The following is a 25741-nucleotide window of genomic DNA, read 5'->3' as shown; positions in this document are numbered from 1 at the left end:
ATCAAGGTTCTTTATTACCGGATTGTAACACTTGCAACTAACAGTGTTAGTTGGAGAAGGCGCATTCTAACGATATCAGCAAGTGGTGTTTTTTTATACCTCAGGACACTTAGTAAATGATCATACCATTACACAGTCCAATGAATAAGCTGTTGCTATCCTTCTCTGTTAGTCTGCTGCTCATCAGCTTGTTAGTGCCAAACTTATCTTGAGCGTACAAGGTCACACCTGCATCCTGTTACTCCTTAGTACTGGGTGACTCCTTCTCCAGTCCCATCTCATGATGTTTTTACCTTGCAGTAGATGGACATTCAGTAGATGCAAGACCAATAAGGATTGCACAATGTTTCATAACGATACAAATGCTTTTAAAAATGAAGCACCAGAAAACAGAAGCAGCTTCACTGGATCATTATGTGACACTAATGCCAACTGCTTCTTTGTCCTCTTTATCTTGTGATGCAGTCCAAACACTTTGTTTAGGATTTGCAGCAAATTACATAGTAGCTAAGGGATTTTAAGATGGACTATCTAGTTCATGCTGCAATGATTTAACATTATCCTCAAGTGGTTGAGTATTAAAGTATACATTGTCTAACCAAGATAAGAAACTATACTCCTGCTGCTCAGAATCAAAAGTGCACCTTCTCGATTCTCCTTATGTTCCTGGTCTGTTCCTCTGATTTTCCAGAAAGCAATCATACCCCATAACACCTAACACACCTTTAATCAAAGTATCCATTCTCTTCTTGAAGATTCCCAGACTTGATGCAATCCCAAAAGGAATATGATTGTTTGAAACAGTTCACATTGAACATTTTTCCTACCTGACTCATTAAATCTGCTGGTAAGCATGTGACATGTCAAGCATTGTGAAGATCCATGAGCAACCAATTTATCAATCAGATGAAGAGCTACCTGTCTACTTTTATTTCTCTCTTCATATCTTTTGTTATAATTTCCATAGCTCCTGATAATGCTATCTGCCTTCACTACAGAAGTAGTCAGAGCAACCCAACCGAAAAACTCAGTAGTTCAAAGATTCCTGATTTTTGTAAACTTCCCTCTTCATGCTTTGAAAAACCAAGATGGGGTATTTATTGTCCTTCAGATGAATTGAGACTTCCTTCCATGCAAGTTTACTGTAAAACATCTCGAGGTGCTCGCCAAGTACAACTGATTCATGTTCTTCAGTTCTCCAATCCAGTATTATAACCTTAACATTGACTTTTGGACTTGGGGTAAGAAAAGAAAGCTTATTTCACTTCCGAATTTATTTTCTCATATTCCTATCACCACGATCCTTCCACTCTCCCTTTCTTTCAACATTTGCTGACAAAGGTCAAAATCAACTTTTTCATTTCACTTTGAATTATTCTTTATTTGATAATTGGTATCGTAAAGGTAAACAGAGAATAAAAGATTGTTTCTTAGGATCTTTTTACTTAATTTTTGATCAATTAAAAGATAAATACAATTTTTGCATTTTATCAATTAAAAATGTATTTGAAAAAGAGACTGGGAGCAGATTTGAGACTCCCTAAACAAAGTCAATTTGAAGATACATTTGTTAAGAAATTTATTACTAATATGTATATAAAATTACAAGGTACTGGTTATCCAACTGTACGAAAACCAACAAGGTCGGGTCAGATACAGCAATGAGCTCTCTGAACCCTTCTCCATTAACAATGGCGTGAAGCAAGGCTGTGTTCTCGCACCAACCCTCTTTTCAATCTTCTTCAGCATGATGCTGAACCAAGCCATGAAAGACCTCAACAATGAAGACGCTGTTTACATCCGGTACCGCACGGATGACAGTCTCTTCAATCTGAGGCGCCCGAAAGCTCACACCAAGACACAAGAGAAACTTGTCCGTGAACTACTCTTTGCAGACGATGCCGCTTTAGTTGCCCATTCAGAGCCAGCTCTTCAGCGCTTGACATCCTGCTTTGCGGAAACTGCCAAAATGTTTGGCCTGGAAGTCAGCCTGAAGAAAACTGAAGTCCTCCATCAGCCACTCACCACCATGACTACCATCGGGCACACAAAACTCAAAACGGTCAACCAGTTTACCTATCTCGGCTGCACCATTTCATCAGATGCAAGGATCGTCAACGAGATAGACAACAGACTCGCCAAGGCAAATAGCGCCTTTGGAAGACTACACAAAAGAGTCTGGAAAAACAACCAACTGAAAAACCTCACAAAGATAAACGTATACAGAGCCGTTGTCATACCCACACTCCTGTTCGGCTCCGAATCATGGGTCCTCTACCGGCATCACCTACGGCTCCTAGAACGCTTCCACCAGCGTTGTCTCCGCTCCATCCTCAACATTCATTGGAGCGCTTTCATCCCTAACGTCAAAGTACTCGAGATGGCAGAGGTCGACAGCATCGAGTCCACACTGCTGAAGATCCAGCTGCGCTGGGTGGGTCACGTCTCCAGAATGGAGGACCATCGCCTTCCCAAGATCGTGTTATATGGCGAGCTCTCCACTGGCCACCGTGACAGAGGTGCACCAAAGAAAAGGTACAAGGACTGCCTAAAGAAATCTCTTGGTGCCTGCCACATTGACCACCACCAGTGGGCTGATATCGCCTCAAACCGTGCATCTTGGCGCCTCACAGTTCGGCGGGCAGCAACCTCCCTTGAAGAAGACCGCAGAGCCCACCTCACTGACAAAAGGCAAAGGAGGAAAAACCCAACACCCAACCCCAACCAACCAATTTTCCCCTACAGCCGCTGCAACAGTGTCTGCCTGTCCCGCATCGGACTTGTCAGCCACAAACGAGCCTGGACATTTACCCCCTCCATAAATCTTCGTCCGCGAAGCCAAGCCAAAGAAAAAAGATTTACATAAATCAAAAAACTGATGGGAGAAAGATTTAAATATACAAATTCAGGAGGAGATTTGGTCAAAATTATGTTATGAACCTGTTACAAATTCAGTAAATGTTAGATATCAAACGGTTCAATATAATTTTCTTCATCAGTTATATTATACTCCACATAAGTTAAATGGACTTAATCCTAATTATTCAAATAAGTGTTTTCAATGTGCGAAAGAAATGGGGACTCTTTTGCATTCAGTGTGGTCTTGTGAAAAAGTGGAAAGGTTTTGGAATGAACTGAGTATATTGTTAGGGCAAATTATGAAGATAAAGATACCAAAGGATCCAAGAATATTTTTATTTGGCGATATTTATGAAAATGATATAAAATTAAAATTGGACAAATACCAAGAAAAATTTTTAAGTCTTGCAATAGCAACTGCAAAGAAATGTACAGCGATATCATGGAGAGATGAGAGAGAAGAGGTATTAAGTAGATGAGATGATGAGATGCAAAATTGTAAACCTTTGGAAAAAATTATGTATAGTTTAAGGAATCGAGTTGAAATTTTTTATACTATTTGGAAACATATGTATTTTATGGATAATTTTTTGTCCACCTCTTCTATCTTATCCACTCCTCTTAATTAGTAATTTTTTAATAACAATTATGCTAATATTATTGTTTCTTTCTTTTCTTTCTTTTTCTTACTTTTGGGTGGGAGGGGGAATGGTGAGAAAATATATAAAAGTATTTTTTTGTATCATTGGCGATGGATATTTGATTAATGTTTTATTCTTTTTAAAAAAAACATTTGCTGACAAAGGGAAATCTGATTTAGCATGAATGATCCATCCATCCATCCTTCCTAATCTAGTTTATATTTGCCATGGTCTCACCTTGCTTTCAAACAAACTATTGATTGATGTCCCATGATACCACAATTGAGACAAACAGACTCTTTGTGTTTGCGCAATTTGCTCAGTGATGTTTGCAGTCACAACAATAACGACTTCCATTCAGATAATCCTAATTTACCCAATGATCTGTCCTTTTCCTGGTTGATGTTCCATATCTTGTACCTGCTTGATCTCTGAGCAATATCATAAACTTGGCCTGAAGCTTACTTTCATATTTTTTGAGAATTTCCATGGATTCCACAAAGTATAATATTTGGAAACGCTTCCTTCAAACTTGTTTTAGACATGCGGTGTTTAGCAGTCTGACTCTGATGTAAAACCATAAGATATATGAGCAAAATCAGGCCATTCAGCCTGTAAAGCCACTCCACCATTCCATCGTGAGCTGATCTGTTCTCCCACTCAGCCCCATTACCCTGCCATCTCCACATAATCTTTGATTCTCTATTTGGATATCTAGCAATCTCTGCCTTAAATACACCCAATGATCTGGCCTCCATAGCTGTCCATGGCAGCAAATTCCAGATGTTCACCACTCTCTGGCTAAAGAAATCCCTCCACATCTCTGTTTTAAATGGGCATCCTTCAATCCTGAAGTTTGTGACCTCTTGGACTTGACCTTTCTGCCCTGATAAACAACTTTGCAACATCTACTCTGTCCAGGCCTTTCAACGTTCAAAATGGTTTTATGAGGTCCCCTGTCATTCTTCTGAACTCCAGGGAGCACAGACCAAGAGCTGTCAAATGTTCTTCATGTTCTAATTCCTTTATTCTGGGAATCATTCTTGTAAATCTTCTCTGAACCCTTTCAAGTGCCAGCACATCACTCCTTAAATAAGGAGCCCAAAACTGTACCCCATAATCCAAGTGACAGCTCACCAATGCCTTATAAAGACTTAACATCACATCCCTGCTCTTGTATCCTGTTCCTTGAGATATTAAATCCAACATTACATCCGCCTTCTTCACCGACTCAATTTGGAGGTTAACCTTTAGGGTATCCTGCACAAGATTCCCAAGTCCTTTTGCACCTTCAAATTTTGAATGATCTCCTCATCCAAATAATAGTCTGCCCTTTTATTCCTATCAAAGTGGATGACAATACACTTTCTACCATCAGATTTCATTTGCCATTTCTTTGCCCATTCTCCTAATCTAACCATGCAGCCTCTTTGTTTCCTCCTCACTATCTGCACCTCCACTATCTTTGTATCATCTGTAAGCTTAGCCACAAAGCTGCTTATTTTGCAATCCAAATTATTAACATACAATGTAAAAAAGATGTGGCCCCAACACTAACCCCTGCAGTACACTACTGGTAACTGGTAGCCAACCAGAATAGGATCCTTTATTCCCATTCTCTGTTTCCTGCCGATCACCAATAGAAATATCTTTCCTGTAATTCCATGGGCTCTCATTTTGTGAAGCAGCCATATGTCCCAAAAAAAATCTACAACAGTTTCAACTGGTTACCGATTCCTACTACTAAACTTGCTTCTGTTGAACTGTAGCTCAATCAATGGTGTTCAACTAATTTACCTACCTCTTCAAAGATGTTATTGACTGAGTTGGATTGTGCCAATAAGATTTTTAATGACCTTATAGAGTTTAACACAATAACTGAGAATGGAATAGATGTTTTCCTTTTGCAAGACACACAGCAGGAAATGTTCCACCTTTACACATAGTCAATGAACAATGAAGCTAGTGAAAGAACATAAAATGTAATTTTTGGTCATCTTATCTCTGATACAAACACAGATATCATAATATTTGGTTTGACTATGCAGAAGTTGAATGTCATTGGAGACCGTTGGGAAACTGAAGATGTCAAGATCAAATCTTACATGGTCTTTTTAGATAGCAAAGGTGGCTCAATCAGTTCAATGACAAACCTTATGTTCTTAATGATTAACTTCTGGCTTTGATAACATCTCTGTGTTGGGAATGACTGGACAGTAAATAATTCAATTCTGTGCCCTCTCTCTCCACCCCCACCCCCTTGATTCCCTTTTTTTTGAATATTTTATTTATATTTTCACACAAGCTTGTACAATGTATATTGTTATGCCACCGCTGGCAATTCACATTCAAATATACATTTATTTGTTCTCTTTACAACTATATATACAAGCCCAGTTCTCTATCAACTCCCCTAACCCCACATGCAAAACAAAACAGTTCACTCAAACTTTGATCAACAACAATAAGATTTTATCAACAGGAAAATAAATAACAAAAGACAGGGATTGTCACAGCTCAGTGGGTGGCCTTTGGGCCGATGTCCATTCCTGACTTCCCTTGATCAGGGTCAGTGCGAGAAAGAAGCAGACACAATAAGGAATGGGGAGACCAATCACTGCCATGCATCTATGTAGTGCATGTATGGCTGCCAGATCTTACAAAAGGTACTGTATTTGTTTCTCAGGTTATAAGTTATTTTCTCCAGGGGAACGCAGCTTTGCATTTCCTTGTTCCATTGTTCAATGCTAAGACTAGAGTTGGACTTCCAAGACACCGCGATGCACTTCCTGGCCACTACCAATGCGATTAACATAAATTGGATTTGAAATTTGGACAGCTTCATTGTAAGCTTATGTCCATTATATTTCTCAGCAGGAATAACTCTGGGACCTGTGGGAATCACTTGCCTATAACCTTTTCCAGGACTTGGCCTAAATCTTCCCAAAAAGGCCTCACCTTTGGTTGTGTGCACAAAAGTCCAGGTTGCAACACCACATCTGAAGCATTGGTCTGAGAGTTCTGGTTCTGATCTCTTTATTTTCTGCAGCATTATATACAACTGGTGCAAAAAGTTATACTGAACCAGCCTGTAGCTTGCATTGATGACAGTGGTCATGCATTCCCGGCACAAGTTGGACCAGCATCTCTCATCAATTGTAATGCCCAAGTCTGACTCCCATTTTTCTCTCAACCTATAAAGGCCCAGTTTGGGTCCCTCTGACTGGAACAGGTAATACATTACTGAAATAAATTTCTTGCCGATCCCCCTTCGAATCAGGGCCTCTATGTTACTGCATCAAGGTACTGCCATACTTGGACCTAATATGTCCCATAGAAAAGACCTTATTTGAAGATAGCTGTGGAATGTCTTATTTGGTAAAGCATATTTATTTTTTCTTGATTCCCATTGAATTTTATTAAGCGTGAAACATGAAAGCCTGCAGACACTGTGATTGTAGCAGACACACAAAAATGTGGAACTCCAGCATTTCTTTTTTATCTTTTTCAATATTTTAATTGAGTTTTATAAGTAAATTGTACATTGGTAATAAATAATAAGATTAAGTATCCAACAAAGTAGATATACTATTACATATGGCTACAAATAATTTATGATACTTTGAAAAAGGCAAAAAAAAAACATAATGTAAAAAAAATTGCTAATAATCTAACCCTTCCCTTGTGAAGTTATTGGTTATAAAAGGAAAAAAAAACAAACCACAAAACAGGATCTAAATAATCTTATAAATTATGAGAATAATTAAAAAAGGACCCCATAAAATAGTAGAACATCTAATTTTTTTCCAAAGACAGGCATGTCATCACATCAGACAGCCATTGAATATGAATAGGAGGGACAAGATCTTTCCATCTCATTAATATAGCTTTTCTAGGCTGGGTTGTAGCCCAGATAAATTCAAGTCAGTTGGTTTACTTGTTCCAAACAGTGGAAGAAAAGGATTAGGAATCAAATTAATATTAAGTTATGAAAAATACTTGCCCAGGGACGAGGTGTGATGGCATAGGAGAGAGACGTGGGTGAACATCTCTCCTGTCATATTTGAATAAAAAAACAATTTAAGTGCCCTTTTAAATAGTATGACGTTTATAGTGTTCACTTTTAGAAGTAATTAAATATAAGAATGAAAAAGACAAGAGCCCAAATGATAAAGAAACCGATTTTAAAGGAATTGGTAAGCTTAGAAGTTCGGCCTACCTTGGAGATGGATCCAGGTTCATTGAGTATTCTTCCTCCTTGCGTTCAGTGATGTCAGCCGGGGACTGCAAAAGTGGGTTATGGAGCCCCAGTCAAGATGGCGCCTGACGTTCTGTTGAAGTTGAAGAATCTTCGCGCCTGTGCACTTTGGTGTGCTTGTGCACTATTCCTAATATCTTCCACCCCAAGGTGGGGGGTGCTAGTGCTTGTTGATCTAGTGAGTCAGGATTGGCAGAGGACAGGCCCAAAACCCGAGGCGGGGAGGTAAAAAAGTTACTGTTGTGGAGGAGGGAGATAAAAGAGCTGGTGCAGCAAGAAAGGAGGAATATCAAGAAACCAGTTCAGAGGAAGAATTGTTTAGTGAACAGGAAGGAATACAAAAGACAGTTGCAGCCCAAGGTAGGAACTTCTCTAAATATGAAGATTATTTTGAAACACAGTTCCTGCCAATGTCACAGCAGATTTCTTTGGGCTTTACATCTGTTAATAGTAAGCTTGCAAATGTAATGGAAGATATTTCAACTGTAAAAGTTGATGTTGCAAAATATGCATAAGTGGTGGATAAAGTTCAAGAAAAAGTCAAGAAGATGGAAGATAAGTTGGAAGATTGTGTTTGTGATATTGATCAATGTCAACAAAAGCTGGATATTTTTGAAGATTCTTTTACAGGATGGAGGATTGAGAAGACTGATTTATTGAAGAAAATTGATTCATTGGAGAATCAGGGCTGGAGGAATAATGTGAAGATAGTGGGATTACTGGAAGATTTTGAAGGATCGTAACCGGTTACATTTTTTTCAAAAATGGATACCGGATGTGTTAGGTGTGGAAATGTTTCCAAATGGTTTGGAACTGGACAGCACACATAGAGCTTTGAGAAGGAAACCGCTGCCTGGCCAACCACCTCGATCTGTTTTGATTAGGTGTTTGAGATATCAAGATAGAGAATTAATTTTAAGATTGGCAATTCAAAATGCAAGACAACATGGATGTCCTTTGATGGTTCAGAATAGAAGAGATTTTTTTAATGTGGATCTTAGTCAAAATATTATTAAAAGATGTAAAGAATTTAATTTGGCGAAAACTGTTCTTTGGCAGAAAGGATATAAATTTGCTTTTAGATTTCCTGCTTTCTTAAAAGTCTTTTATGGGGAATATGAGTCTCAATTTTTTGATGATGGAGGTGCATTGATTTTTGCTAATTCTTCTCTAGATCTTAAGAAAGGTCAGTCTTCGCCTTCTCAAGCGCAAAAATCGAATGGAGCTGCTAAAAAGAATGGTAATGGAGTTCAGAAGGGAAAAAAGAAGAAAGTGCAGGAAGATCAGTTGGAAGAGATGTGGCAGAAAGATTCAAGTGATTCTGAAGAGATTCTGATTGACGATGATCAAGTGAATAAAGATTTGGAAGAAACTTATCATACGTGAAGTTATGGACTATATATAGTGTGGTTAATCTGTTCAGGGGAGATGTAAGGTCTCAGCCGACACCGTCACTCACTTAGTGACTTAGGCCGCTACCCGTGCTTTAGGGGGAGTAGTACTTGGTACTAAAAGGGGAGGGGGAAGGGGGTTTGGGATTTTTTTTTTGTTTTTTTTAGAATATGTATCTTTCTTATTCCTTTTTGTCTTTTTATTCTTTGAGAAGTGTTTTTTTTTAATGGGGATGGAGGCCCAGCTGCATGGATTATGGTTGCCATATTGTAGATGGCTAATTCAAAATTTGCTACATTTATTGAGAATGGGTTTAATAATCAGATTAAATGTAAGGACAGGTTTTGACAGTATGCCGGATTATCGGGTCACAACGTGAATTGGAATAAAAGTGAAGTTATGCCACTCTCTGAAGCTGATTATTCTGTTTGTAAAGGAGTAGTATGTTTTAAATGGAAAGTAAAATTAAGTATTTAAATATTAAAATAAATACATATATAGATCAGTTATATGATTTAAATTATTTGTTGTTAATTTCTGCAATTAAAGAGGATTTAAATAAATAGAAGGATTTACTGTTAACTTTGGTGGGCAGGGTGAATTGTATAAAAATTAATATATTTCCTAGACCAGTATTTTTTTCAAAATATTCCTTGTACTATTCCTAAAAAATTTTTTTTTAATTTTGTTATGAGCCCAGAGGACCCTTAAACCTAGCAACAATAGACATTCACCAAGACAAATGGTTACTTAAACAAAAGTTGCTTTTCATTATCTTTAAACATGAAAACAGAATCACACTTTAACTTATCACTATTGACTTAACTAACCTAACTTAACCCCTTTCTAATTCTAAGCGCACGTGTATGTAATGTGTCTAAAAGTTCAGAAAAGTACTTTGGTTCACAGTCCAATCTCACTTCTCATTCCTCCAAGTTCACAGGTTGCAGGCAATTCTTATACTGTGCACAGAATTTGACATTTATAAAGGTCACCAGGCTTTTGTGCTTGAAAGGTAAATGGTTACCGCTCAGGAAGGTTCTTGTCGGTGTTCAAAGAGAGATTTGTTGTTCCAGGACATCCACAACTGATTCCTTTTTAATGAGCCACTCCAGTGTCTTGCTGATGGAACTTGCCCCTTCAGGATTCTCCAGATGATAACCTCTTTCTTTCAGGTCACCACAGAGTTCCTATTTGTTTCTCTTATTCCAAGTTAAATATTAGACAGCCAGTCCTTTCCTCTTACATGAACCACAAGGGCTTTGACCAGGCCTTATTCCAAGTAGGGCCTGCCAGCTTGTCCTGTTCCAGTCCCAGTGGCTGTCTGCTGGCTGTAACACAAGTGATCTCTGTATCTCTCTCTCTCCGAGAGAAATCCTGTTTAACTCCCTCTGCTTGCAAAACTACATGACCCTCTTACAACAGCAAGCTCTCCTCCAGACAGCAATGGCACCAACAAGCTCTTCCATCTGTTGCCTTTTGCAAACAACAATCCATTAGTGAAATCTCTTGAGCACTCTTCAAAGTTCTTGCAAAAGATGTGTAGGCGATACATCTACCATGGGGCAGAGCTCCAGTATTTTAAATAAGATCTGTTTTAAAGAGTTTGTATGTGACCTACTCTCACAAATCTTTCCCAATTTATCTCCCCAAAACATATCTATATATATCCATATATATCCATATATAATAAATATATATATATATATATATATATATACTCTGTCACAATAGTTAGGAAATTTTTATGGAAGGGAAAATTAGCGAGAGTTTATATGCATAAATTAATGTGGAAATATGAATTAAGTGATTTGCAACTTCCAAATTAAAAAAATTATTATAAGGCTGCTCAATTAAAAATTATTAATAGAATGTTTGATTTGGATAGTCCTTTGACTTGGACAGATATAGAATTAAATAGACTTGAAGATAGAAGAGATTATTTTGTTTATAAATGGAATGTTAAATTATTAAGATCTTATAAATTGCCTATTTTTATCTCATTTGATAGGTTATTTGGGAAGGGATAAATAAAGAAATTGATAATCAAGGTAAATTATGTAGATATACTCCTTTGTATCAGAATAAATGTTTTCCTTTTATGGTTAATAATTATCTTAAGATTTGGAATCAGAAAGGGATTAAGATGATGAATAATTGTTATGAATGGAGTCATGTTTTATCATTTGAAAGAATGAAGGAAAAATATACACTTTTTTGTTATTATGAAATTAAATCAATGTTGTATGATTATTTTGGGAAGCATTTGCTTTTACCTAAGGAGTTGAAATTTGAAATGTTGTTTCGTGATGGAGGGAAGAAAGGTTTTATTTTGGAAATGTATAAATTATTGTAACAGAAAGTGCCTAAAATTGATTTGCACACGGCTTAAACTGGAGAAAAATTTGGGAGTTGATTTGGATAAGGATCATTGGAAAAATATTTGCACTGATAATATGACAAAAATTATAAATGCTAGATTTAGGCTTGTAACTTATAATGTTATACATCAATTGTATTTGACTCTGGAGTGTTTCAAAAGATATAATTTGAGTATTTCTGATTTGTGTTTTCGATGCAATGGTCAGAAAGGTACGTTTTTATATTCAGTATGGTCTTGTGATAAGGTTAGATTTTTTTGATCTCAGGTAAAAGATTGTTCACAGATTATTTTGAAAATAAAATTTTCTTTAGATCCAAAAATGTTTTTTAATTGGAGATATTAGTGAACTGGGTTTGTTTTATAAATTTCAATGATCTTTTTTGAGATTAGTGTTGGCAGTGGCAAGGAAATGTATAGCTATTTCGTGGAAAGATCAGATGGAAAAATGGCATTTGGAATTAAGGTCATGTATTCCATTGGAGAAGATGACTTATAATATTATGTATTTAAAAGTATTTGGAGCCAATATTTGGATTATTTTAATTTGAAGATGGGGATTTGGTTGCAGTGGAGTCTCCTTTGTCCACAATAAGTGAATTGTGTTTAGTATTCTCCTCTTTTTCCTTTTTCTTTTTGGTCGTTAGTGGGTAAGATTGGAGGGAAGGTGTAGTTATAGGTTGAGAGGAGGGGGGGTTTGGGATTTTTTTAGTATTTTCTTTAGTTTTTTATATATATAAACCATGTTTGAGTTATGATATATTGTATTATTTGTAATCACGGTTGTTTTTCTTATAAATAGAATATTTTTAAAAAAAGGAAAATATGTGCCCAATGCGGACATGACCGAAACATGTACCTTCTTCAGTCTTACATCTGTCACATTTTGAAGAAATATTAAAATAAAATTTAGCCAGTTCAACTTTGGAGAATTTTCTCAATGTACTACTTTAAATTGTAATAATGAGTGTCGGACTCATTGAGAAGATGAATTAACCAATTTCAAAATAGAATATATGTCGCATCTGAAAATAACTGTTGAAAATCTTGCTCCCATAATGTCCACAAGACAATAATAATGACTCATAAAGAGCTGATATCAACTTTTTATGATTTGGTTTAAAATTTAAATGATCATATCTATTTTCAGATCTTGAGGGTCTCTCAATATCAAAAGCTCCTAATCTGTAAATATCTAAAGAAATTATGTTTAATAATTGTTCAAAAGAAGCCAATTTTTGGTCAATAAAAAGATCTGGAAAAGATTGGATACCCAACTCCAATTCATGAAAGCCAAAATCTTGAATCAAAAGTTTAAAAAAAAGCTAAAAGGGGGCTGACTAGCAAAATTCTATGGTATCCAAATGTTTTCTGAATTGAAGTCAAATTCTCAACGTATGTTTAACAACAAAATCGAATCCACGCTGCTGAAGATCCAACTGCGCTGGGTAGGTCACGTCTCCAGAATGGAGGACCATCGCCTTCCCAAGATCGTGTTCTATGGTGAGCTCTCCACTGGCCACCGAGACAGAGGTGCACCAAAGAAGAAGTACAAGGACTGCCTAAAGAAATCTCTTGGTGCCTGCCCCATTGACCACTGCCAGTGGGCTGATCTCGCCTCCAACCGTACATCTTGGCGCCTCACAGTTCGGCGGGCAGCAACCTCCTTGGAAGAAGACCGCAGAGCCCACCTCACTGACAAAAGACAAAGGAGGAAAAACCTAACACCCAACCGCAACCCACCAATTTTCCCTTGCAACCGCTGCAACCGTGTCTGCCTATCCCGCATCGGACTTGTCAGCCACAAACGAGCCTGCAGCTGATGTGGACATTACCCCTCCATAAATCTTCGTCCGCGAAGCCAAGCCAAAGAAAATAAAAATCAGTTAATTTAGAAGCAGAAAAAGGTAAGAAACTCCAGCATCCGTGTGTTTAATTTTATTAGTTTGAGAAGTTGAAGATCACAAGATAAAGTTGTATTTAAACTCATTCCTTACCTGACTGAAATCCAGTCCTGTTTTTCATTCTACTCTTTGCGGTTAGGTTTCCTTTCTTCGATGTCATAACCTGACTGTGATAATGCAAACTAAGCCACAGAAACTTTTCACCATTGCATAGCTGCTGGCTTGTTTTGTTTTGAAGCCTTACTCCTCCAGAGTCCGGGAGCTTTACATCCCAGGAATTGACCAATATGTCGAAATGGATCAGGTAAATGCCATTGTTAAACTAAACCAGGACACCTCAGCAAACTCTTAGTGCTGATTCTGCACTGAACTCTTGTGCAGTTTGTTGAGGTCACCAACTGGTAAGTCTGCTCATAGGCCTCAAAAGGTCATGAATTTTGTCATTAAAAAATAGCCACAGATGCTGGACATATGAACTAAAAGGATAAAATTCTGGAAACACTCAGCAGACCAAGTAGCATTTGTGGAAGGAGAAGCAGTTAACGTTTCCGGTCCTAGAGTCTTTTATCAGTTTGTTAAAAGTATTGGAAAAGGCTTGCATAGGGAAACTGACACAGGCAAGGCCAACAGCAGTTGCCAACACTTTAATGTATGAAATATTGAGAATTACTTTGCTTGAGAATGTGAGGAAGATGAAGTACGATCATCAAGTGAAAATTACTGCGTATAAACTCATTACGGACTCATAACAGTGATGGTGTCAGCGAGACTTACCCTTTGAAGTTTCTGTGAGTACGTGTATGTTAATATGTTCAAGTATTGTGGTTATGTTCATGGGAGCATGTAAGTAAAATTATGTTGCTTTGTGTATGTAAAAAAAAAAGAGAGGACTTTCAGAATAGGTTAGTTGTGTAAACTGAAGAGTTGATGCATATATTTTAAAGAATGGGAAATTCAAATGAGACATTAAACGTTACATAGTAGCATTGCACAATGTGAGGAGTGCCAAAGAAAATGTGTGTTATATTGATATTGAGTTTAAAATTAGTCTATAAATTGAATTTACCTGATTAACAATTGGTGTGCAGTCAGCACAAATCTTTATTGAATGAAAAATGGTGTCCATCATATTGTGGTAGATTCCTGTAAATTATGATATTGCAGCATATGTGCTATGACGAGTGTGGAAGGAAGACACACGCACAAGGAGTCGAAGACTGATTTATTGCACTGGCAGCTCTGCTTATATGGTCCTCTTGAGCTGATGTCAGGGTCCCGTGTCATCGAAGTGCCGACCTCGGGTTGGCCGGCATTCCCGCCAGAGTTCCTCGTCTTCCCGTCATGCAGAGGTCACCTGGGATGACAGCCGGTGTTACCCCAGGTCCGTGCAGTCACGGTGTTCATCAGCCATTTTGCGGGCTGGTTTGTGTCTCCATGCGTGAACCGCTACAATATGCGAGGTAACATGATTGAGGTTAGAGTATTGATGGATGTAGAAATGGACCAAATTCTTTCTTGCTGCAACCACACGGGTCCATAAGATACACCATTAGAAATAGTATAAATTACAGTAATGAACTATGAGACAGAAAAAAAGATAATAATTATAAAAGATGCATAAGTAAATATTTACAGTTGCAGTTAGCGCAAAGAAATGATACTTCAGTAGTGCAGTCAGATCTCTTGATCCTGGAGAATTTAAGGTCAGGATGATTCGGGGAGATTCAATAGTCTGGTAGCTGTTGGGAAAAAAAATCTAGAGGTGAACTTAAAGGTGCTTCTGTATCTTCTGTTTGAAGGTAATAACAAGAAGAGGGGTCATGACCAGAGTGATGGGGAACCTTTATGATGTTGGCTGCCTTCTTGAGGTAACACCTCACATAGACATCTTTAATGAATGGGAGATCAGTGCACATGATGCACTTGGCTCGCTTTGCCACTTTCTGCAGCCCCCTTTGCTGCTGTGCACTTGGGATTCCAGCCTAGGCTGTGACACAACCATTCAGTATACTTTCCACAGTGCAAGCTCGGAAGTATATTTGACAACTCTAGGGCATGAGGTGATGGGGTGAATGAGGTGGAACCACTGTATTACTGTTTGAACGTGTATGGTTGATCTGCCCCTTTTGATTCACCTAATAAAGGTGGCAACGCCATAACCCCTCCCCCGGAACAAGATCTTGTCTCGGGTCAACAACATGAGATGTGCCATCAGTTTATGGTAATAAAAGCCTAACACTCAGGTAAATTCTAGTCTTTTTTTGATTGCACATCAGGTCCTTTGAATTTTGCTCATACAAGGGTAAACTAAAGGAAAAGATGGCAAATAGAATGAAGAAGGCACCAGGTTGAAGACTGGGTCTCTGTTCTTCTTCCTGGCTCCAAACATAGAATGGAACAGTGACACAACTGCTGTTGCCATACAGGCCCAGTGACGTGGGATCAATCCTGATCTTTGCCATTGTCATTTTCATTGTGACTGAAGGTTTCCTTTTTGGTGCTCTGGTTTCCTGACACATATCAAAGACTGATGACTGCCTTTTATTGCAGGTATCTGGTAAGAGAATCATTAGGGAGTTGATGAACAAATCATAGGTTAAGAGGATATAATGGAACATGGGAATGCTCTGAACCATTTGGGCTCTCATAGCTGTTTTGCCTTTTACATTTATGTCACTTTGTATATCTCATTTTCCACAATATCATAAAATCTATTAGTCTGTGCTTTGATCAAAATGAGTGAACATCCATGTCCAAATGGACCAGAAAATTCCAAGGATTAACCAACTTCAAGGTGAAGAAATTTCTTTTTTTCACCTCTGTCCTGAATAACCAATGTTTTGAGATGGTGACCACTGGTTCCAGGCACACAACAAGGCAGAACAGCAATTCCTCATCTAACTGGACAAGCTCCTTGGGAGATTGTACTTTCAGTGAGATCTCTCTCATTCGTCTAAATGCTAGAATAGGCCTTATCTTCTTAAACACTCACATTCAACATCTCCCAGGAATCATTTTGATAACCTTCCCTGCATTTCCTCAATCACAAATAAATGTTATTTAGGGATTCTGCAGTAACCCCACCTCTGACTCCAAAATTTGCCGAGGAGTGAGTGTTTACCTTGGGTAAATGCATACTTAAGGCCTGTCCCACTCTCATGTCTCTTCCTTAGCTTCTTACTTTGTTCCAATGAAACTCAAGGAACTCCACCTTATTCTCTTGACCAAACACATTATAGGTTTCTGAATTAAGCACTGAGTTTAAGCACTTGGGATATAAATTCCCTTTTACATCCACTCTATACCCACATTTTTGTTCTGTAATTTTCCCCTTTTGCCTTGCAGCATTATCTATTTGGTTCTTTAATTGCTCCCTGATTTTACCTTTCCCTCCTCCTGACATATTATTTTTAGTCTTTCCTCGTTCTGAGAAAAAAAATTATTGGTTTAAAAAGTAACTATGTTCCTTTCTGCTAAGATGTTGTATGATGAGTATTTGCAGCAATTTTTGCACAGTGGTCAAGGTGATGATGACAGGTCTGGATTTAACCAATTGTACACAGGTACATTCAAGTTTGTATCTCTGAAAGTGTGAGAAAATAAATTTAAGGTGTGTTCCAACAATCAATAACAGCAAAGCAGTTATAATGAGTGAAAAAGTTCAGATGTGTAGGAATTTTAAATTTCAGTTGGAGACAATTGGACGAAAAGATATTTAAATAAACAGGAAAGTGGAAAACGAGGTTCTCACTTTCTTGGCCTTGTAATGTCCAGGGTGGGGAAATGCAACTGGCCTGTCTGTCTGGTTGAGAGTTGCAGCCAGGGCTACGTCCGAAACGTCGCTTTCCACTTGGAAAGGTACATTCTTGCTCACCACGTGCATGGTGGCTTTCTCAATGTGATTCTGGAGGTAGTTAAAAGCTGTTTGGGCTTCAGCCGAGAGGGAGAAATTAGTGGCTTTAAGAGAGGGCAAACCTTATCAGCGTATTGTGGGATCCGCTGAGCGTAAGATGAGAAAAACCCCAGGCATCTCCTCAAAGCTTTTCTGATCCTGGGCGGAGATCTAACAGGGGGTGCATCCTATTGGGATCGGGGTCAATGATGCAATTCTCCACCATGTAGCCAAAGATAGCTAGACATTTAATCCTGAACATGCCCTTGTCAGAGTTATAAGTGAGGTTCAGGGCTTTTGCCACGTGGAGAAAACTCTGGAGGTTGACATCATGGTCTTCCAAGGTGTGGCCACAAATGGTGACATTATCAAGGTAGGGGAAGGTTGCCTTCAACCCATACTCATCCACCATTCTGTCCATCTGCTTCTGAAGATAGAAACCCTGTTAGTAATACTGAAAAGGACCCTCCGGAATTGAAAGAGATGACCATTAGCCTCAAATGCCGTATATGGACGGTCCTCGGAACGGATTGGCAGCTGGTGATAAGCAGCTTTCAAGTCAATGGTTGAATAGACCCAATACTGTGCATTATCATTCACCATGTCCGAAATTCGTGGGAGGGGGTATGCGTCCTGGAGTGTGTACTAGTTAATAATTTGCTATAGTCCATTACTAGCCTAGACTTGTTTTCCTCTTTTACCATTACTACTTGCTCTCTCCAAAGGCTGGTGTTAGGTTCAATGATACCTTTGTCTAGCAGACGTTGTGCTTCAGACTTTATGAAATCTCGGTCTGCTGTACTGTACCTCCTGCTCTTGCAGTCTGAGGACAGATTCAGGAAGAGAGAGGGGGGGGGGATCAATATTCAGTGTGGAGAAGCTGCATGTGGGTTCTGATTTTAGGGGCCCTCTGTTCTGAACTGTTACAGGAGGGAGGGGACCAGAATACTCCAAGGTCACGCTTTTAAGGCGACACAGGAAATCCAGATGCAACAACACCGGAGCACACAATTCATTAAGTATATACAGGCAAAATTTACAGAATCTCCCCTTCAAACGACAGATGTACAATACAATGTTGTCAAATGCGAGTAGCATGTGAATGAGACGCAAGGAATATGCGATAATTTGAAGTATTCATCTTTCGGTTGTACTCTCGCACTGTTTGTGAATCTTTGAAGCTTTCAATAGAGTCTAATCAGTCGATTAGGCATTTACTGAAATGCCCATTTACCTTCACAGTCACTATGGAGTTGCTGAGCTGTTGAGGTCTGTCCTGATCTAGGACCATCAAGGCTAGGCCCCTGGAGAGACTATACTCCTCACTCGAGAGGCCTCCACCACCCTGGGTTGTCCTGCATGGGTAAGATGGTGTCAACTTATTGGCGCGGCAAGATGGCTGCTCTCCTTCCTCCTTTGATTGTGATGGTGCTGAGTTTGAATTTGGGTTATGGCAAGATGCCCACCGAACCTTTTTGCGCTGTTTCCTCACTGCCACCCTCCATTGGCATGTAGCATAGCAAGTGGGCTTGGGTGAATTTGAGGTAGACGGCTTGGGGCTGGAATCAGATCGAGGAGCGGGGTAGGCTGTGGACTTCCCCGGTCTTCCCCTCGTGCGGCAACCCCTCACCCAATGCCCTTTCTTGCCACAGCTGGAACACATGGAGTCGTTTGCTGCACAACAAGATCGGGGATGCTGGCTCTTGCAACGGGAAAAGCACTCCCTAGCACGGAAGAGCTCCCCAGCATGGGGAGTGGCAGCCATTAGGGCTGGGGTAACGGGAGCAGCTGGTCTTTGGAAGGGGTCATCTGGGTGAGTGGGCTCACTGGCTTCAAGGTCGTCGTTCTCGAGCTTGGCCTGTTCCAACGATTTGGCCAGTTCAATATGGCTAGCCAGGTCCTTCTTACCTGACTCGAGTAGTTGCTGCCTCATGTTCCTCGAGCAGACCCCAGCAACTAGAGTGTCCCAGATCTGTTCTTCCTCACGAATGCAGCTCATAACCACTTTGTACTTGCACTTCTTGGCAAGCATCCACAGATCCAGCAGTTAGCCATCAATGGTGTCTCCTGGCCGTTGGTGACATAGAGCAAGTCAGTGCCTCGCTAGGACCTCATTTTGCAACTTCAGGTACCTAGCCTTCAACACCTTGATAGCAGCATCATATGAAGTGCAGTCCCTGATGACTGCATACCCTTTCGTTTCTACCTTCAAAACGAGTGCGGACCTCCTGAGTTCATCAGTGTGGAAGACGTCTCTGGTCACGTTCAGGTAGGCCTGGAAGCAATCTAGCCAGTACGTGAACTCCTCAGCCATGTTGGGGTCAGGGGCCATCAGCAGCCTACCAGCCTTGAGTAGCACTTCCATCGTTTAGGGAATAAGCTAATAAAATAGTAGCGTGAATATAAGCTCTCATGACTGAAGGGAGAACAAACACTTTTATTAGCTTATAACTATGGGTAGGGTTTCACAGCATTCTTCGGAAGGGTCCTGGGTTTGGGTAGGAAACCAAGGTTATACGTGAGCAGATGGGATCAGAGCCAGCCATCAGCATAACACCCTACCAGTGAATCCCAGTTCACTGCACAGGCCCAAGCTTCCAACACCTCCATTGCTAACCCCTGTTCCTGTTGACCAGGTGTCGAAGCCACCGTCACGTCCACTGATGATCCCAACTGCAAACATACCGTAGCCCTGACACCTCTATCGACGCAGATCCCGGTCCCAACCAATACCATTCCGGTGCCAATTCCATCACCAGTTCCCACCCCAACCTCAACGAGAGGGAGGGGGGAAGAGAGTGAGCGAGGTGGTGGGGGGTGGGGGGGGAGAGAGAGGCAGTTCAAATTTTTAAAAAGGGAACCCTGGAAGGTTGGATTTAGAAGTAATAAAGGGTAATAACAAGTAAATACACTTGACTAAAGGGAGGAAAATATAAGAAAATGAAACACATAATGCTTTTTTTCAACTTGGAGGACAAGAATTTGCTTACAATGGCTGAGATTAGCTGAGAAGATGGGGCAAGAGGTTTCAGGCAATAAGGTCATTTTGGGAATAAGTGAAATAGAGTTTAAACAGAGAGGGCAAAAAAACATTACAGAGATGACTGGTGAAAGGAGTAAGGACCATAGGTGGCTTTTGTGCTGATCATGTGACAGTGAAGGATTCCCAAGAAGGAAAAAGCTATGGTGGAAATAGAAATTGCTGAAAATATGCACATCAACCAAGTATCTAGTTGGGGGAGACAGGTTCAAGAGAGACACAAAGTTTATGCTTTTGATTGGCTTATTTCCATCAGAACAGAATAAAGTTAGAGGGAAAACAAATTTTCAGGTGAAGAGAAATGGGAAATTAAGGATTATTTTCTCTATTTATTCATATTTTGGAATTCATATGTTGAATGAAAGCTTGTGATATATTTTCAATCAGAATAGTGACTAGCACTCTTCCTGTATATCTGCTGCCTGTCCTTGGTGTTTTAGTTGGAGAGGTTATGAATGTGGGAGGTTCTGTCACAGTAGTAATTGCAGTGTTTTTTGTTAATGGTACACACCATAGCCACAGTATGCAGGGAGGCATGACCATTTTCCTTTGTGTAAAGCCTGACTCCAACAATTGGAGTGTTTTCCCTTTGATGTCCATTGACATCAGTAATGATGTTAAAGCTGAATGGTCCTGATCAAAGCTGAAATGAGTGTTGGTAATTGTTATAGAGTCAGGATAACGTGAGCTATTTTGTAACTGCATCAGACTACCACTGTTGGGCGTATGTATATGAGTGTGTGAACAGTTTTCATGAGATGGTGGAAAACATCAGGAAGTAAAGTCTCTTTTGTTATTTGAATTTTGCATCTCTAAGTTATATAAGAAGCCTCCCAAGTAACACAGTAATCCTATTTTTGATAACCCAATACCAGAGGAGAGTAGTGTTGAGCTGATCTTCTCTCAATTTTCTACACACACACACCCACACTATAATAAAATTTGGGCATAGCAGATAGCACAACGTTGTTGCAGTGCCAGAGATTAGGGTTCAAATCCTGCGCTGTCTGTAAGGAGTTTGTATGTTCCTCCCAAATTTCAAAACATACAGAGGGTGGGGGGGTCATTTGTATATGATTGGCCAGCATGGGCTCAAGGGCTGAAAGGGTTTGTTACCATGCTAAATATAAATACTGTAATGGATATGCCTGCCAGTGGGACCTTGTAGGTGCTGGTGGGGTATCAGGGGAACCTAATTTATCTTTTCTATATGAAGGAGGAGGTTGAGAGCAGAGATCCAGGAAAAAATGAGATACAACTGAGGGTTTTACCCACTTTTGTAGAGGGAAGGCCATGGTGAAAGAAAAAATGTCAAAAAATGGCACTCAACAGCTATGAACAATTTAATTAGTAGCAATGCTTAATATTGTTTTCATTCCTCAAAACACCCACTCTTCTCCTTTTAGACAGCAATGTTAAAAGTCATCTCTGCTCTCAGTCTGTCATCTCTGGCATGTGCATTATTAGTGCAAAGTTAGAGCATTTTATAAATGGACATATTGATTGCAGTTGAGAAGGAATTTAGAATCTTTGTCAGCAATATCATGTCAAATCTTGTCAACATCAATACCAGGGGAATATCCTGATGTGATCCCTGAGGACCTTTTAATTTTGTGTTGCAGAATTAACTCCCGCTGATGCTGAAGTAATTTCCTTTGATGTTAATGTGGTAATTTTAAGATATCAATCTAAGTGACTGTTATGGTTCTTGATCTCCATAGCTTGTGGTATTTCTTCAAGGGTGCTGCTGTGTAAAACTATTTCCCAAACCAAGATGATGTGTTTATACATGTCCTAAAACATTTTTTTGTTGCTAAAGAGTAAAGGGTTGCTGAAGTCTCTGGGGTAAGTTGAAATAATTGGAGATCTTACTAATTGAAGAGAGGAAACATTTTCCTTTGGTGGGGAGTCCAGAACAAGGAGGCTTGAATTTAACAAAGGCAAGATAGACCAGTTGCCAGTGAGAGAAGGTGAGGGCGAGGGGTAGAGGGGGAGGGGGATAGGGAGGATGTTTGGAGAGGTTTGGGAATGGATTTGTTTACACAGTAAGTAGAAAACCTGCTTCTTAGGAACTGCACAACTTATTTTTGAAGTATTTTGCATTGAAAAATTTTCCTGGTTGAAATTTCTGAAAGATGTTTGATTTTGATGGTGAGGAGATATTCTTTGGCAAAAGGATAATATTAATCAGTTAGTAAAGGTGGACAGAGCAGTGGAAGATGGATTTTAATACATGTAATATGATGCATTTGGGGAGGATTAATAATGGAAGATGAGAGCCAAGGAAATATTGAGTAACAGAGGGTGTTCAGTCACATTCCACTTTAAGTATTCCATATGCCATTAGTGCTCTCTGATTAGTAAGGGATTGTGTGGTAAACCACTGTTTGTGTATTTATCTGTCTGGGCATCCCCATTGGCTGATTGTACCTGTGCCCCCCCACCCCCACAGACTCCTGAATAAAGGAGACTGTTCCACAGCCCCCACCCCAGTTCAGGATAGTCGACCAGCGTGGACACAACTCCATTCTATTGTGAATAAGAGCCTATCAATTTTACATAACTTCAGTCTTTTGGAGTTATTGATGGTGCATCAATTTTATTCACAATAAATTTTGATAATGGAGCAGATCCTGAAGCCGGAGAATTTGGAAATCAACCCTCAATCATCTGAAGCCTCCACCAACTTCGAACTCTGGCTGCATTGCTTCAAAGTGTTCCTGCAGGCATCATCTGCCATTTTCGATCAGAGAATGACAAGCTGCAGGTACTACACTCCAGGTTTGGCCCCTGGTGTACTCAATGATCAGGGACGCTGCGTTGTATCTGGAGCCAATGGACATTCTGAAGGGCCAGCACCTGAAAAAGATAAGCAAAGTCTATGCAAGACACCTCCTGGCTACTTGAAAAAAGTGACCCGGGAAATTGAGAGCTGAATACCTCCAGGCCCTCCAAGCTCTTGGACGGGCCTATGACTGACTGCAAGGCTATGACAACCACAGAGAACATGGAGGACCTGATTAGAGACATGTATGTCACAGGCACCAGGTCCAACTACATTCACCAGAGACTATTGGAGCAAGGTGAGCTCAATTTGCAGAGGGTGGTTGAACAGATGGGCATGCTGGAGGTGGCCCTCCAGAATATGGAAGCTTATTTATCTGATAACATGGTAGCCTTGTGGTTGCCCTGGGTGCTGCCATTTGGGATACGCCACCACCACCACGCACTGCCAGCACGACCACGTCTGCTGAACTCTGCAAGCACCTAACTCTGCTAACACCTCATCCCACCAGCGACCTGACCACAGCCGCTGTACTCTGTGAGCACCCGAAGTGCTACTTCTGTGGCCTGGCAAGCACCCCGAGGGAATGCTGCCCGGCAAAAGATGTGGTCTGCTCCAACTGCGGGAAGAAAGGGCATTATGCAGAAGAGTGAAAGTCCAAATCATCCCAATTCAGCAGCGCTGCGTGCAAGCTATGGGGGCCGCCATATTGATGCTGCCATCTTCAAAACCCAGCAGTGCCACGGGAGAGCCGTGGGATCAGCAACCTGACATTGGCCTCCATTATGCTGGATCAAGGTAGTCCTCACCAACTCGCCAGATAATGGACATCCAGTTAAATGGCCACATGACAAGGTGTCTGTTCGATAGTGGGAGCATGGAGAGCTTCATCTACCCGGATGCTACTCCCTCACAGTTAGGCCAGTGAGTCATAAAGTCTCCTTGGCCTCGAAGTCCCATACAGCTGATGTCTGTGGCTACTGCGTAGTAACCCTGACCATGCGGGGAACAGACTACAAAGACGTAAACTCCTGGTGATGTCACAGCTATGTGCTGCCATGCTACTGGGACTGGATTTCCAATGCCACCTTAAGAGTGTGACTATGGAGTATGATGGGCCCCGCCACCCCCTCTCATTGTCTGTAACCAGCAGTTCTTACATTGCCCACTGTGCTCCACCTGCAAAAACCCCCCGGCTACCGCCACAGTTTCCAGCCAGCAACCCAAGGATTGCCATCGGTGCACAACCTGTGGACTCTCAACTCTCAAGATCGTCTCTCCACCACTGATCACTAACCTTACCCCCAACTGTAAACCCGTTGCCTCCAAAAATAGACAGTACAGTGCCAGGGACAGAGCATTTATTAGGTCAGAGGTGAAGCGACTACTCAATGAGGGATCATTGAAGCCAGCACTAGCCCTTGGAGAGCCCAAGTGGTGGTAGTGAGGAATGGGGAGAAAAACAGGATGATCATTGACTTGTCAGACCATTAGCAAGTTCATGCAGCTAAATGCAAACCCTCTTCCCCTCATATCCAATAAGGTAAACCAAATCGTGCAATATCGGGTTTTCTCCACCATTGACCTTAAGTCAGCATATCACCAGCTTCCCATCTGCCCAGAGGACCACCAATACACTGGTTTTGAGGTGGATGGCCACCTCTACCATTTCCTGAGGGTTCCCTTCGGCAGCACCAACAGGGTCTTAGTCTTCCAGTGGGAGATGGACCGAATGGTAGTCAAGTATGAGCTGGAGGCCACATTCCCGTATTTGGACCATGCCACTAGTTGTGGCCACAACTTGCAAGACCATGACCCCAACCTCCAAAAATTCCTGCAGACCATCAAACTCCTCAACTTAAATGTGTATTTCACACAATCTGCCTTGCCATCCTTTGCTGTGTTGTGGAGAACTGACCCTGATCTCATGCGCCCGCTTTTGGAACTTACCCTTCCCGCACAGCTTCAAAGCTCTGAAAAGGTGCCTGGGCTTCTTTTCCTACTATGCCCAGTGGGCCCCCAATTATGTAGACAAGGCTCGGTCCCTCGTTAAATCTACCTCCTTTCCCTTGGTACCAGGGGCCTGTGCAGCTTTCAGCCACATAAGAGCAGACATTGCCAAGGCTACAATACACGCCATGGATGAATCAATCCCATTCTAGCTGGAGAACGATACATCCGACTTCACCCTGGTGGCCACACTTAACCAGACAGACAGGCCCGTTGCTTTCTTTTCAAGCACCCTCCAGGGCCCCAAGATTCAGCACTCCTTTGTCAAGAAGAAGCCCAAGCTATTGTCAAGGCAGTATGGCACTGGAGACACTACCTAGACACCAATTGATTTACCTTACTGACTGACCAAAGGGCAGTGACTTCCATGTTCAACAACCGGCAGCAAGGTAAAATCAAAACTGACAAGATATTGAGGAGGAGAATTGAACTTTCCACCTACAACTACAATATCTTGTACTGGCCCGGGAAACTCAATGATCCCCCAGATGCTCTATCCCATTGAAAGTGTGCCAGAGCACAAATAGACTGATTGCAAGCCCCCCACAATGATCTCTGCCTCCCTGGAGTCACCAGGTTC

General features: G+C 40.7%; 2 protein-coding genes across 13 annotated transcripts in view; one reads left to right on the top strand and one right to left on the bottom strand.

Annotated features, from left to right (window-relative positions):
* The window catches only part of LOC138741431 (mannosyl-oligosaccharide 1,2-alpha-mannosidase IA-like), a 97360-nt gene extending 89386 nt beyond the window's left edge, over positions 1-7974 (bottom strand). The window contains exon 1 of the mRNA XM_069895514.1: positions 7720-7974. The gene's annotated coding sequence lies outside the window, so the exon portion shown is untranslated. The remainder of the gene's footprint in view (positions 1-7719) is intronic.
* The window catches only part of LOC138741432 (synaptotagmin-like protein 1), a 126763-nt gene that overhangs the window by 16889 nt on the left and 84133 nt on the right, over positions 1-25741 (top strand). For 3 of the 12 annotated variants that reach the window (XM_069895524.1, XM_069895516.1, XM_069895525.1), the window contains exons 1-2: positions 13606-13738; positions 18569-18689. The exons of 2 other annotated variants lie outside the window; for them this stretch is intronic. The gene's annotated coding sequence lies outside the window, so the exon portion shown is untranslated. Of the gene's footprint in view, positions 1-13604; positions 13739-14138; positions 14223-15233; positions 15303-18568; positions 18690-25741 lie in introns of those variants that run through there. 7 more of the 12 variants (XM_069895517.1, XM_069895528.1, XM_069895521.1 and 4 more) reach the window with 7 other exon arrangements.

The sequence above is a fragment of the Narcine bancroftii genome, chromosome 8 (assembly GCF_036971445.1).
Source record: "Narcine bancroftii isolate sNarBan1 chromosome 8, sNarBan1.hap1, whole genome shotgun sequence".
Classification (NCBI taxonomy): Eukaryota; Metazoa; Chordata; class Chondrichthyes; order Torpediniformes; family Narcinidae; genus Narcine; species Narcine bancroftii.
The sequence above is the reverse complement of the archived record's forward strand: the minus strand, read 5'-3'. Positions and strand labels throughout refer to the sequence as shown.